General features: G+C 46.6%; 1 protein-coding gene across 2 annotated transcripts in view; it reads right to left on the reverse strand.

Moving 5' to 3' along the window:
• The window catches only part of LTN1 (listerin E3 ubiquitin protein ligase 1), a 178,268-nt gene that overhangs the window by 89,472 nt on the left and 73,563 nt on the right, over nt 1–15,233 (reverse strand). The gene's annotated exons all lie outside the window — the stretch shown is intronic.

Genomic DNA, 15,233 nt, shown 5'->3' on the forward strand with positions numbered 1-15,233 from the left:
CTGCCCCGAAAGCTTTCATTGGGCACTTTGCCAATGGACAGAGGTGCCAAGCGAAGGCCAACGGCAAATCCCCGCTGCTGTGACGGGACAGGGAAAAACTGGCGGTTTATGGCCACGAGCGATCAATTCGTCCCCACGCCTCCATGCAGGAGCTGTGTGGGAGCGGGGGGAGGGGCGACAGCAAATTTTAACGTTGTCGAACGAACGCGGTGTGTGGAGAGGCGCCGCGGTCGGTACCGTACGCGCAAAAAAAGAAGACAAATTGTAAACATTTTCCGCCGCAGTTATGCCAAGGGGGTGTTCAAGTGGCAGCCTTAAGTGTGTGCAGGTGGCAGTCACAGAGCAGGTGGCAAGCTCCGAGGCGGGGCAGCCTCGCGGTCGTCTGTCAAAACGCCCTGGGAGTGAGGCGAAGGCAGCAGCGGCACGCGCCGAGGGCGTAATTTTAAATGGGGGAAAAGGCATCATTACGTTGCTTTGTAAGTGGTGCTGCTTCAAAAACAGAGGGGGGGGGGGGGTGGTGCGGGCAGGGTAGCATTTGAATCTAAATTCTAAAAAGCTTAACTTTCCCCCCTTGGAACGATGCCAAGAGCATTAACAAACCTAAACACTACCATGTGGACATTGGGGCCAAAGTTAACACAAACGTCTATCCACATGCCACGCTAATTGGATTAAGATGTAATGGTTTGTTGATGAAATATGCACACGGTTTACGCCGTCGCCTCGTGACAACAAAAAAACGTTGCGCCTCGAAGCCGCCGGCGCCTCGTTACTTCTGCTTAACCGGGCAATGTTCACACGTTGCCCCCTTCAGTCGAAAAGGAAAAGACGCAACTTATACGCCGGTGGCGTCACCGTACCGTACGTGCAAAATATAATAAAAAAAACATCGCGCTGCGCTGCGCACACACATTTCAGGTCGGACGTTTTTGTACAACTGGCGTCGTGGCGGTACGCTGATCGAATCGGTCAAGGGGCCCCAGATTTGCACTGAAGCGCCCTCGGCGGTTGCAATTTGATGGACGGTTTGCAAGGCGGCTCGTGTGAGCTGGGTGTATGTTTGCGCGGGTTTTTAAGGGCAGCGGTAGAGTAGCGGTTCGCGTTACGTTTCATGAGCCCGGCAACGCGAGATCGGTTCCGACTCACGGCCAGCACCGGTGGCGAATATCTTAACGGGTCCTGGGCATCCCCTAGGTCGACTCAGCCTCAAGCGAGTACCTGGTGCGGTGCTGTAAACATCGCCACTGGGGAGACAAAAGCGGTCGGGCGTGGTGCTGACCAACCACCCCGAGTGTGCCGTGCTGACCTTCACAGGTGCTCGCTAACAGCACTTGCCTCAAAAGGTCCGTAAAGACTTTACGGGGGGGGGACCTTTGTCTCGTGTGGGCTCTCAGCAGCACCGTTAATCACGCACAAACTAACCGCCCCACGAACACCCCCCCCTCCCCTGCCGCCAGCAGTCTTGCATCTGCTTTACTTCGAATTCAACACCCACTGTCCTCGTTAACAATTCTTGAAAAAGGACAAAAAAAATCCATGTGCTGACAGAGCACGTGTTAGCGAGTTGGGTTTCGAGTCAAATTAATCTGTTAAAATTCGTGCGGCGTTAATTTTTCGATCGTATCACGAACGTTGGCGGCGAGCGCTGGAACACAGTTAGCATCGTGAAGCATTCCAGCAAGCCAACTCCGAAGTCAACTGGTTGACAGCGTGTTACGTCTTGCGTGTTTTATAAGTTTATTTTAAAGCAATGGCATCCGCGTGCAACCCAGTTGCTACTTTGAAATTTCATCTCCCGGTAAAAAAAACAGTTTACTAATTTGCGATAACATATTGACAGAGGTGAGCGCAATGTTAAATAATGTAATGAGTTAGCCGCTGGTGTGATTTTTTTATACTTTTAACACCTCGCTCGCAAACCGTTTTTTACCGACCCTCTTGACACCGACATAAAAAAATCCACTTGAGAAACGCCGCTCTTATTAACGAGAGGCGGTTGGGGGTTAGGAGACAAGAGGTGAAACCTGGTATGGTATGGCCGGCGATTGCATCTGTGCTGAGAGACAATCGTTTGACGCTGTCGAAATGTAAACACAGCCCCGTGTGTCTGCCGTAAGGTGGACGTTACACGACCCCCCTGTGACATCGACGTTCACGCGAGTGGAACAGGGCGACTTGGTAACGGATACCACGTCTCAAGTTGTACATTACACTAAAACATTTGTTTTACTCAAATCTTATACATTGTCAGAGTTATACAAATAACAACATATGGCCATTTGCCAATCTACCGCTGGTTGAAAGCCTCCCCGCACATCACGTCGGTCATGGGGGCTGTTGGCCATCCCTCACCACAACTGGTGAACAGCGGAGGGATGCAGGACCAGTTCAGAGACATTATTCAGGGCTGGGACTTGAACTCAGGTCACCCACAGTGTCGTGCGCAAATCACTGTGCTGCAAATTTCCTCGCCCCCTCCGCAACTACAGTTATGGAGGTGAGAGGAAAATCTCACGACCACCGTCATTAGCACGGCCGTATAAGTGACTGATATTTCAGAGGCTCACATTACGCACCATATCCCTTTTTTAGAGCCGGAAAAGGGCATAAAGACTTGCATAGCTGTAAATCACACTTTATAGTGTGATACTGCTCTCAATGAAAACACCGAGAAACGTGATATTCGCACACAAGTTTGCTCTCAAAAGAAATATGAACGCTCTTGCGTAAGTTTTCGCGGTTGAGCTGCAGCACGGCTCTCCGACGATGGGTTTTCAGGTTTCACCACACAATGTTTGCACACCATGTCCGACGTTTCACTCCACATGCTGGGATTTCGTGAGGACCTGAATATTTGAGTTGCAATGACTATTCATGCCAAACAACAAGACGCAGTACAACCCAAAAAAATAGCGGTGTATGAATGGTTACGAAAGCCTTCTTTTAAAAAAAAAAGCTAAATTACACCATTACACTTCTCACTGGATGAGTAGAGGGCATTGAATGAAACCAAAGGAATGAACTAATGAATTAAAAAATTAAAAGAGCTGACTTACAGCTCTCTCCCGGCCTCGCGCTGCACCTGCCACGCATGGCTGAGTGAGCGAGGATCCGATAACCGGGTCACGTGCCCAGTCTGGGCGCCCCATCGAATCCCTGGGCATTCCTGTACAGAGTCGATGAGCTGAGCAAACAAAGGCCAGCCGTGGTTATTGTTGTAGGCGTTGGATATGTTTTTTTTAATGGACGAGAATAAATAAGCTGTGCAGAGCTTAATGGAGCGGCTCCAAGGGTCCTGCACTGGTTTGATTTACGATCGACGGGCGGAATGACAAGGATCAACGAAGGCGGTGATCGTCACGACGATTGTGATGATGTTGGCGATGATAAAGCTGACGATACACGATCATGATGATCACTGCAATGACAATGATGGTGTTAATGATACTCATGATGATGATATTTAAAAAAAAAATGTATGCAGAACAGCATGAGTAGTACGATATTTTAAACTTCCAATTATGTTTGGCTATTTCAATGTGGAATTTTTTTTTACAATTTTGTGGTACTGACGATCATAACAGACAAATATGGAAAAATGCAAAATTCAATTAAACTTTCTTCATTTAGAACCCAGTGGCAACTTTCGCAATCCTCTTACACTTGGGAATCGCAACATAATTTTTGCGCAACACTTGACTGCAGGAAAAGGAAAAACCTAATGTACCACTCCCCGTGCAGGCACGGGCCCCTGCTTTGAGAGGGATCAGAGCACAGAGGACTTCAATTGACAAGACGCAAACCCATCGGCGTTCGGAGTTAGAAGCGAAAACGACCTCGTTGCACAAAGCCAAGGTCAGAAAATTGCAGTGCTTCATGTATGTTGGACTTCTTTCGCTTATAACTCCTAACACCGTACGTAGCCAACCGTGCTAATCGGAGGTGCGGGGGGGGGGAGGACAGCAGATGCGTTCTGGGAATGAGCCTCGTCAGCATCTCGTACTTGGCGATGAAAAGAGAAAGGATTGTGACACGAAACAAAACAGAAATACTGGAGAAAAACGTGATCCATCATCGCGGAAATGTGTTTGTTAATAAGCAGTTGGAAGGGACAGATGATGATGATGCCTCACTCATCTCCTTCCATGTCCCCCTCGTGCTCTTCAATCCAAATCTTCTCTCTGTCTCTCTCCGTCCCTCCCTCCTCCTCCCTGTGCCCAATCCCGTGTTCAGTACTTCTCCCTCCTTATACCCCTCCACTGGAATCAACTTCCCCTGTACATTAAGCAGCACCGCCCATAGACTCAGCACTGCCCATAGACTCAGCACTGCCCATCGACTCAACACTGCCCCATCGACTCAGCACTGCCCATAGACTCAGCACTGCCCATAGACTCAACACTGCCCATAGACTCAACACTGCCCATAGACTCAACCCTGCCCATAGACTCAGCACTGCACCATAGACTCAGCACTGCCCATCGACTCAACACTACCCATAGACTCAGCACTGCCCATCGACTCAACACTGCACCTGTACATTGAGCAGTCTCCCTCCTTAACCTCGTTTAATTCCTCTCTCAAAGCCTCACCTTTCACCATCGCCCATTCGCTTCCTCTTCCCTAACCCTCACCCTCCGCTGTGCCCCTTCGTGACCCCGACGTGCCCTCTTTCACGGTCACTCATTCCTCGGCCCGAGCATGCCCCTTGCCATCTAAATCACTCTATTTTTGTTACCGCTTTAAAAACCTATGTATAGCGCTTTGAGCTAAGGTGCTCCATAAATATAAAATATGATAAGATAAGTAGATGGCTCGACTTGACGAGCCCAACAGGGATAAGAAAAATAAGACTGAGGAAAGGACGCGGAAGACTCCTCGGCGTTGAACACCCACCGCGGCCGATGTCGATTGCAAACACTACCGCACCGATTTACAACACAGAGCCCGTCAAACCTGCTGACGTCCGATCGGGCGTGATGCAACTTGCTGCTGCAAGGTTCACCTTTCCCTGGAATAATAAACGGAGATGACGGATGCAAAAAAACAAAAACCCCATAGTCACGATTGCAACATTTTTACGTCCGAGGTGACACGGCCACTGGAGCAAAAGTAAAATATTTTTTTTTGGAAATAATTCAGGAGCTGTAAAACAAGAACGTAATTGAACAATAAAAACCATACAGGAGTGCAACCCGTCGCCCGTGACGCGCGTACGATTTCGCGGGTCCCGTGGGACCTGGCCACTTGACCCCGCAATCGCTCAAAGCGCCGCGGCCAAGCACGCCCCGCTATCTCGCACGCCGTCTGGCTAATCGCTCCGCCTGGCCCAGCGCACGCCAACGTTACATTGTCGGCAGGACATCAGAAATGTACGCTGCCCATTTAATAGAGGATCAGCACGGTCGGCTACGTACGGTGCAAAAGACGTTGAACATAGTGCGCACGTAAATACAGACGAGAACGACTGGAAATCCATCCATGAAACTGGACGGCCGGCACACATCTATAGCACAAAAGTTCAAGTATATTGGAATCCATGAAGCCAGACAATGGAAAGAGATTGACGGAATAATCAAGGCGTGGGTCAAGCAGAGTTGAGTGGTACACAAAAAGAAAATGCCAATTTTTTTATGCAAGGTATCGAGAAAGAGGGAGAGTCCTTAGGCCAGGGTTCATGCGTGGCTCGGGAGTGCTGGGTACGAGAAAAAAACGGCCGGAGCACACGATGAGGCTGACGGAGATGAGAACGTCGAGATGGATTTGTCGAGCCGGGCAATTCCGGCACAATTCGCCCGACAAAGCCGATTGCTGTATTCACCAGCAAAACATCAGGCGACTCAAAACGTAAATGTTGTGCGTTTACTCTCCAACACACCGGGATGCTGAACTAGTAACTAATTGGCACGTTTTGTCTACGTGACAAACCTTACTGATTGGCTGTGTCGGGTGGTGGTGAGTTAACAACACATATTTACGCGATCTAACCAAAAATAAATTTCATCATGAAGAAAAGATCGCGTGGGAAATGAACAAGTGAGACGATGGGTAAAAGTCGCGTCATCGATAGAGGAGCAGTTGGGTAGAATAGACTGCGATGGTTTGGGCATATGGGCAGAACGTCGGAAGGGTAAGTTAAAAATAGATAACACGAAAGTTGAAGCAAAGAGAAAAAGGGGGAAACTGAAGATGACAAGTCAATAATGAGGACATGAGAATATGTGGCGTTACTGTGGAAGATGGTGATAGATCGAAGACTGTGGATGGAGAGAGGACTTGGCCAGGACTACGCCCGGCCACCTTTGTCTCCACAGTGGCAATGTTTACCCACCACACTAGGTACTAATTTGAGGCTCAGTCGACCTAGGGGATGCCCAGGACCAGTTCAGATAATCGCAACTGGTGTTGGTGGTCAAAACTCGGGTTGCCGGGTTCGTAGCGCAGCGCGCTAACCACCGTTCCACCACTCTCCACAGACCACACCTAGTGGAACAAATGACGAAGAAATACGTTTCACAATCATATTTAGCCACAATGATTGGCACAACCGCTGATGGAACTGCCACTGTGGTATGAGGCCTATGGTTCCTATACAGGGTTAAAAGTTTCTTCAACTGCGGTTCACTCAACATAATCATTGCAACTTTACAGCCAGTAATGCTTATAACGCACATTCTGCCAGTTATGCAAGAAATAATCAACGAAGTGAAGGAATTGACAAGATTAGGAGACCATATAACCACCACATGGTAGATAACTCCAGGAAACTGTTTTCAAAGCAATGATTAAATACATAGCAATTGACTTCAAACTGTAATGACTGTGCTTTTGTTATTTTGGTAATATTTTGTGATGATGTTTTGTTAACCTTATATTCTCCGGCATATCGTGGTGTTACCATATCACGAAAACCCTTATTGTCATGGCAAATTGGCGCAATGGTAATAATTGTGCCTCACAGCAAGAAGGGCCTCAGTTCAATTCTCAACCCGGGCGCCATTCTGTGTCGAGTTGACACGTTTCACGCCCCGATCTGCATAAAGGTTCTCCTCCAGGTTCTCCAATTTCATCCTCTCGCAAGAAAATAACAATCAGTGTAACTGGCGTTGACCACAGATCGCAAATGTTGAAAAATTACCCGCAAATTACTCAAATGAGATAACACACTGTAGCAACATCGCACCCCCTACTGCAAAAATTTGGCAGGACCCTCCTGTAAAGAGTCTTGAGACTCGGCGAGACTTTCCTGAGGTAAACTAGCGCAGTAGTAGTAATGACAATAGTAGCAGTAATGATAAAAAAAAACATTCTCCAGAAACATTACCGAGAACCCGACTTTGTTAGAGTAGCGTCTTGCACACCGCTCGTTTAAATACATTTTTTGCCACTTCTGCCAAATAGATTTCAAATGATCCAATCGCCACCCTCCCTCACTGACAGGGTCAACGGGGTTAAACTGCGCGACAAGAACATTCATTTCCGGTTGAAGCGTCATTTTCTCCTCAGTTATTCAGGCTCTTGTGCTGCTGCTCTTGCTGCTGCTGCTGCTCTTGCTGCTGCTGCTGCTAAAGCCACGAGGTCATGCGATGCTGCACAGGGGGTGATGCAGTGCAGGGCTCCGACACCGCAAAAACAGACATCGCAATTTGGCCCGCGGGTACGGTTTTACAACGGCCGGCGGTGGCGGCGAGATGACATCAGATCGCCGTGCGTTGGATGATAAAGTACAACGTCTGCAATTCATGCAAGATCAAAATAAATAAAGGTGGAGACCTGCGACCGGCGGAGCCGACGCGCACTCGGCGTGACTGATGCATCGCCAAGAGCCCAACCACCGCCATCCCCCCCCCCGTGGTTTGAACATAGTCTTTGCACCACAGACATCACCCTATGAATCTCCTGGCCCCCTTGCGTGCCCCAGCGGACTCAAAGGAGTTACAAAACGACGGCCGTCTGGGGGCGTTGAACCGGGTTCTCCAGCGTAGCGAGTTGATGGTGCCAGTTCAGTCACCGTTGGACTGCACAAATCTATATGAGATTTACTTTGTCTATTCCAGCTCTGAGAATTGTATAATTTAGTTTCATTGACTTGACATATGAATAGGACGTTCAAGGAAATCTGTAAACTTGCACCAGCTTCTTCTTTCGTATGGATGAATAGCAGCAGATTAAAGATGTAATGTTTTATTTGTTATCCACTCAATTATCTGTTCAGAAGCAGACTTGATCTCGTCCATTCTTCTTTTAAAGGAGTGAACACAGCAGGTGTTTACAGTTCCACCAGCTTATCTCATGGAACGTGGAATTAAGTTGTCCACTTAATTAGGCTAATTTCCTAGCTTTGAGAATGAAAATATCGGTTTGACTTGTCAAGCAACGAACATAATTCTCATATTCAGAGCGGAGAGGAAACTGTTTTGCCGCCTTGCTGTGTGAACATGACGTAACTTGAAGAAATCTCTGAGGTAGTTTTGTAGTATGCGCTTCAGTGATAAATATCATTGTGAACACACGGGCAAATGTATACCGTGGTGATAATAACGTACGTATAGATGCAAAGAGAACTTTGAGAATGGAGTAAGAATTAATGAGGCAATAGTTATTATTGCACACGGACTGTCAAAGTTCAGACCCAACCGGTGTTCATTGTTCAGGTTTGAGATGTTAATAGAATAGGACACTAAGCCAGTTACTGTGTCGTGTTTAAATCAATTCAAAACAATCTTCCACAACATTTTGCGACTTCTGCATCAAATGAACATCAACATGATGTGCAGCAATAGCCATGGGCAAATCCACTGCTGGATGAAGGCCTCCCCGGTCCACTGCCACCTACTGCAATCCCATGATGTGCCTATCCACCCGGCGGCAACTGCATGCGAGCCGATAATTACATCACTCCAACTCAACGCTGAATGTCCTTCCGGGAAGGATGACCAGATCAAATACGCCAACCATGTGTGCAGTGATTGTATTGTTGTCACGTACTCTTCCATACACCTGCCGACGACGATCACCGATTTCTTAGAGATGCCCTTTGCTGCGGGCTAGGAATGTTCCTCCAGGTAACTGAAGGCCTCCCTCCCTTAGATTACACGCCGGCGTGATGCAGGATTTGCTGTGAGGCATCAAACTAAATCTCACGCCAAGCCACACGCCAATAAGTCTTTGCTCTCCAAGAATTGCAAAAATAAAAGAAAAACCCCTCCCATCAACGAATCGCCAGCCTCGTAAAAACTAGCACTAGCTCATGTAAACTGTTTGCACAGCCATATTTTTTTTTTGGGGGGGGGGGAACCACGTGAACAATAAAGCAAACGTTCAAAAAGCTGCTGTCAAAGTCTCAGCATCCCGAGTGAAATTTTCTTCGGCACGCTGGCAGACAGGTCATCCGGCTCGAGCCAGGAATCTGCCGCGTGGGGGTGTTGTTGCTACAACGGCAACAAACACGCACAACCCGTCCGAACACCATCCCGAAGTTCACCGCCCAACCGAGGCCTTCCTGGGGTTCAGCGAAGCGCCGCTGTTGATCGATGCACTCGACCGTTTTGGAGCGTGAGTAGTTGTTAAAGTGCCGAGTTATTTCCCAGAGATGGTAAGTTCTATTTACTGCCAGCTGTCACTTTCTTGGCCAATAACCTAGGAGTGTCCGAAAGAAGTAAGTGCTTTAAATGAAAAAAAAAATAGGGATGTAGAAAGTTCCCACCAATAATTTGTTTTATTATTGGTGGAGCAAAGTAGTATTTTGATAATCCTAGGATATGTAGAGAACAATAATTTATATTTGTGTAAAATAAATAAAATGCAGTCGATAAAGAAATATAAACATTTGGCTTAAAAATGAACACCACCAAAACAGACCTATTTTTGTATAAAAAAGCAGACAATGTTTTATACAAGTGGGCAGCCAAAGAGATGCATCACAATATCTGTGTTGTCAATGCGCCTATGAACACACTGTGTTATATAACGGAACAATAGACGATGGCAAGAATGGGGGTCCTTAGAACAAGTCGAAGAGCTGAGCATGAGAATCTTAAATAATCGCATTCTCATAATAATTTTTCCCATCTGTGAAATATCCAAATGCTTAATTTAGATCAACTGTTTTTGTTTATGGAATTTATTTAGTTTCCTTATTTATAAGTTCGTAATTTCGAGATGACATGTAAGTGCATACAGCTGAAACGTAACATGTTGCTTACACTGTGCTCTGGGCAGAGTAAGTAAGTTCTATTTACTGCCAAATTAGCGCTTAAAACTTTGTTGCGAAACCAAACATCGCAAAAAAAAAACACAACGCGCAATTACGTAACACGGCTACAGGGTGCAGAAGTTGTAATAATGTGTTATCCAGGCGAGGGCATATTTGAATAGCTATCAATTTCCCCCCATGCAAGCAAAAATTAATATTAATCTGCATACAATAAAACAGATGGTAATCCCATGCAAAGTTCATTGCACGCATAGATAACTAACTTATGAGCAAGGGACGTATAAGACCGAAATACATACGACGGAATACTTCAGTATGGCCGTAATTATATATTTTTAAGCCCCTTGTCAAATCCACTGCTGGGCCTCCCGACACCATGTCGGTCATGGAAGTTGTCAGGACACACTTCACCACACTGGTTCCACGTAGGTTGAAGGGGGTGTGTCAAGACAAGTTCAGCTAACACTCGCCACCGACGTGACAGCCTTGGAAGGGAATCCAATTCAGGTCGCTGTATTGAAAGCGCAAGTGTGTGTGGGCGAATCACCGCACCGCCCTTCACACTCCGGGTAATAGGCCACACGTCATATCATTTGGAAAAATGCAGAGGCGTACGGCCGGGGGCTCTTAATCCAGGGGATAACGGGAGGCGTCAAAGGTGGAACGCAACTGCTGTGCGCGCACGTGCCGTGCCCCGAGCTGTCTCCCCACGGCGGTTTGCACGAGGATTACCGCTTGCTCGTTCAACCGTGGTCATTCTGCCGCGATCCTTCCGCTGTCACCTTCCATATCGCCAGCCGCACTTTTTTTTTAACACGGTACTTTCCCTGGAGTGCATTAATCTTTCCCCAGCATGAGCGCCATAGATAGGCAGATATATGTGCACACACATCTGTGTGCGTGTGTGGGTGTGTACGTGCAAATCCACCGAGCTGCGATCCTAGCAACCTGAGATTCTATTCCTGGCCATGCATGAAGTCGGCGGCGAGTGGTATCTGAACCTGACCTGGGGGACTGCTGTAGGTTGTCTGCCTCAAATGAGCACCTTGTGCAATGTGTAGACAATACCACTTCCTCGTGTTCCCTGCCAGACTTAGAAAGCGCTCACTGACAAGTCATCGGCAGTCAAGGTCATCAGTGTAACATTAGCTGTAGCAAACATAGCGTAACACCACTCCATTTACAGCACAAATCACTGATGCACTTATCAAATTATGCACGGAGACAGGGCTTTGACATGTACGAATTACATTAGCTTGCTGCGTCTCCTCTTCGGGCAGGGATTGGCAACCTGCGGCTCCTTTAAGGACCGCTTCGTGATATCATTTATTAAGGATCGGCTCTTGAAAGAGGTTTTTAACCAAATTCGAGAATAAAAAGTCTCTTCTCGTTATTTTGGTTGCCAACCCACTTTCTAAGGGCATTCTCACGAGAGCTTTCTGACAGCCGCCCTGTGCTGTCGCGGACATGCATCTGTGCTTTCACGCTGCAGCAAGCACACAGATAAGGGCCGTTAGTCGCTGTAGCTTATAAACATTGTGCCGCACGCATGCAGGCAATACGCAAGCATCGTAGCACCGTGTGGCGGAGCCTCTCAAGAACATATGACTCATGCCATCTGCGTATTGACGTGCAAAAAAAATACACAAAATATCTTCACAACAAAAGGACAACTCATGGTTTTGGCACAGCCTCTCATTCGACATAGTTTACGTATCTCTATGTAAAATATACATGTGAGTTTGTGTGTGTAATGAAGATTAAGCCATTCGGGTACCAGCTGTTGGAGCAATTAGTTTGGCTTGTGGTTCTGTTCTTTAACATATGGGCTTTTTCTCCAGCCAACTAGAGAGTGGGTGGCGTCCATAAAATAATAAAACATAAGCTGGTCTCTGGAAGCCTATGCCTATGATTTATATTATTCTCAATTCTTTCCTTTCTTTGATATACAGTCAAAAATTGGACATACAACGATTGAAATCTCCCCCCCCCCCTCCAACCGCTAAGCCATGTGAGCTGCTGCAGCAAATGCTCCGAGCGAACTCCTAGTATGGGCGAGCGTGACGCCGGAAGGAGTGAACAATGTGAACGGCACCACGTGCACACCACGACGCTCTTCATTCCCAAGTGCTTGTCATTGCTCAACTAAACCTTTTATTTGACCAGCTAAGGCCCACTGAGCTACACAGTACTTCTTAAGAAGCAACCTGGCAACAAATACATAGCTCAAACAAGTGACTTATCATGTGGAAATGTATTACAGCCAATTATTCTAAACGCATGCTGGGTCTAAATGTGGAGGGAAAAAACTGGAGGACCCGGACAAGAAATCCACGCGACCATGGGGAGAAAATGCAAACTCCAAATATACAGGTGGGTCAGGGTCAGGATCGAACACACGACCTCCTGCACACCTGGCGAGGTAGTTAACATCTCACCACGGGGGTGCCATTGCTCGTCCGCGAGACAGCGCCCGTGTAGTTACTTCACAACGAGTAGTCTACCGGGAGAGAGGCACAAAACCACCCGCCAATGGAATTGAGATTTTGCTGTTCACTGGTGCTACGCAGAGCTGGTAATGGAGCGTTCCGTTGCTGGCTCTGTAGAACGTTGTGTGTAAACTACGATTCCCCTCTGTTCGCACACGCTAACACGCGCACATAGAGCCCCCCCCCCCACCCCCGTCTGGGGCTACAGATGATTGGGGCAAGTGCTGTATCTCGATTGCTCATGCAAAAACAGCAAAACAGGTCCTCATTTGAGCCTAAATAGACATAAAGCAGGCCAGGTTTAGTGACGACCCGACAATAACTTTATGGCAGGATCAAAGCGCACTGCAACAAACACTCCTCCCCCATAATACTACCTCCACACACAAACACAAAGATCCACCCATGAAGCCATCACCAGACTGTTAGGTCAAGTGCTGCTAGCCAGCGCCTAAATAGGCCGGCACGGTGCAAGGGTGTTGTGGTCAGTATCACAGACGGCCACCTTTGTCTCCCCAGTGTTGACGTCTACACAATGTACAAGACATTCATTTCAAGGGTGGAGTCAACAAAGTGGACTCATGTGATTAGCTCAAAGATCAAAATAGGACCCTTTTTTTTGCCAGTATCCAAAATGATGAAAAATAAAAATAGGCTTTTACCATTTCTGGCAATACAACAGTTGTTAGGATGTTCAAACACCGAATGGATACCTTTTTGCAAGGCATCAAGTCTGCATTAACCACACGTACTTATGGCAACACAAGCAAACAAAGATGCTCTGATAATATCGTCATTGTCTTCGATATCCGAGCTACACGTGTTCTAATACTTGCACTTATTTTCTTTGTACTGTTCGCCTTTAGGCCTTCTCTTGGCTAACACTGGTGAGACTAGGCCATGAAGAAGGCTGTCTCTGGTGTAGGCTAATCAATGTCAAGGACAATGCATATAGTATCAGAGCTTGTTTGTGTGCATGTTTTTCCACAAGTACGTGTGGTTAATGCAGACTTGATGCTTTGCAAAAGGTTTCTATTTAGTGTTTGAACATCTTAACACCTACATTTTGATTTAAAGCTTTTATGGCTGCAGGGATTCATATTCTTGGTTCTTTCGGTAAGGTCACGTAGAAGGGGAACACTATGTTTGATATTCTTAGTTTTTTCGGTAAAGTCACGTTGAAGGGAAACAACAAAATAATAAAAAAAATATAAAACAATAAAAAAAATTCTCACGACGTTTCGACCATAACTCAAACGGTCATCTTCAGGTGTGTTGGTTTGCATAAATTTATTTTTAAACGGCGCATTTATTTATTTATAAAAACGTTAGCGTCACGCGCAACGATTTGGCAGTTTATTTAGGACTAGTCCATCTATATTCTGAAAAGAGGAGGGGGGAGACGATTTTTTTTTTATATATATAATGTATGTTTGATATTTTTAGTATTTTATTGTTTCCCTTCTACATGACTTTACCGAAAGAACCAAGAATATGAATATCTTAACACCTGTTTTATTACCAGAAAGGGTAAAACCTATTCTTATTTTGTCAAACTCATATACCACTAAACACCGATGTTAGCTGTGATCGCAAATTCAGCCGAGGTTGCTGGGTTCGTAACTCAGCGAACTAGCACTGTGCCACCAGTACCCACAACAAATATACAAACAAGTACACAAAGTAGCTGCCTTCACAAAACACCGATACACCAGATATTATAATTTCACTACCTTATGCAAGCAATATCCTTTGCCAGAACTTGTCAGCTAATATTGATTGAAAGCATGCGATCTACACATTATTGTAACATGAAAAAATTGCTTAAATCACACACACACACACGGGGCGAGTTGGAGTGATACATTATGAATCGTGGATAAATTCTGCCCCATGCCTGCTCAGACTCCGCCAATTGCACCACAGTGACAAGATATTAACTCCCTCGCCTGGTATACAGGAGGTCATGGGTTCCATCCCAACCCTGAAGCTTGTATATTTCAAGTTTGCCTGTTCTCCCCGTGGTTGCGTGGAAACATGCGCTAAAGAGTATTTGGCTGCTATAAATTTCCACCTGATAAGCCTCTTTGTCGAGCTAACATTTGTGGTCATGTCACTTCTGAAAGAGAGCTATAGATCTCAGTGGGCCTGAACTGGTAAAATAAAAAAAGTTTATAGTTTTACATACCATAACATACCAAGATCACTACAGGGTCACTGCCACACCCTTTCCCACGTCCAGCGAACCTCAAAAAGCCCCTCACCCCCCCGATGACCCCAATAGGAAGCGGCCGTTCTTATCAATACAAGAGGAGGCGGCACGGTCAGGCAGGCCCATGGGTTGGCCTGGTCCATGGGACAATTGCTGCTCCAAAAATAGTCACTCACTAACTGCCTTGCTTAAGCCACTTGGGCATTGGTGGTGGAGGCTGTGGGATGCACACACAGGGCTCCATTGACTAGGCAGCAGCAGCAACCACAGAAATCCTGGAATTGGCCGTGTGGCTCATTGGCTAACACCAGGTGTC

Source organism: Petromyzon marinus, chromosome 51 (genome assembly GCF_048934315.1).
Source record: "Petromyzon marinus isolate PM22_M1 ecotype Great Lakes invasive population chromosome 51, UKy_Petmar_22M1.pri1.0, whole genome shotgun sequence".
Taxonomy (NCBI): Eukaryota; Metazoa; Chordata; class Hyperoartia; order Petromyzontiformes; family Petromyzontidae; genus Petromyzon; species Petromyzon marinus.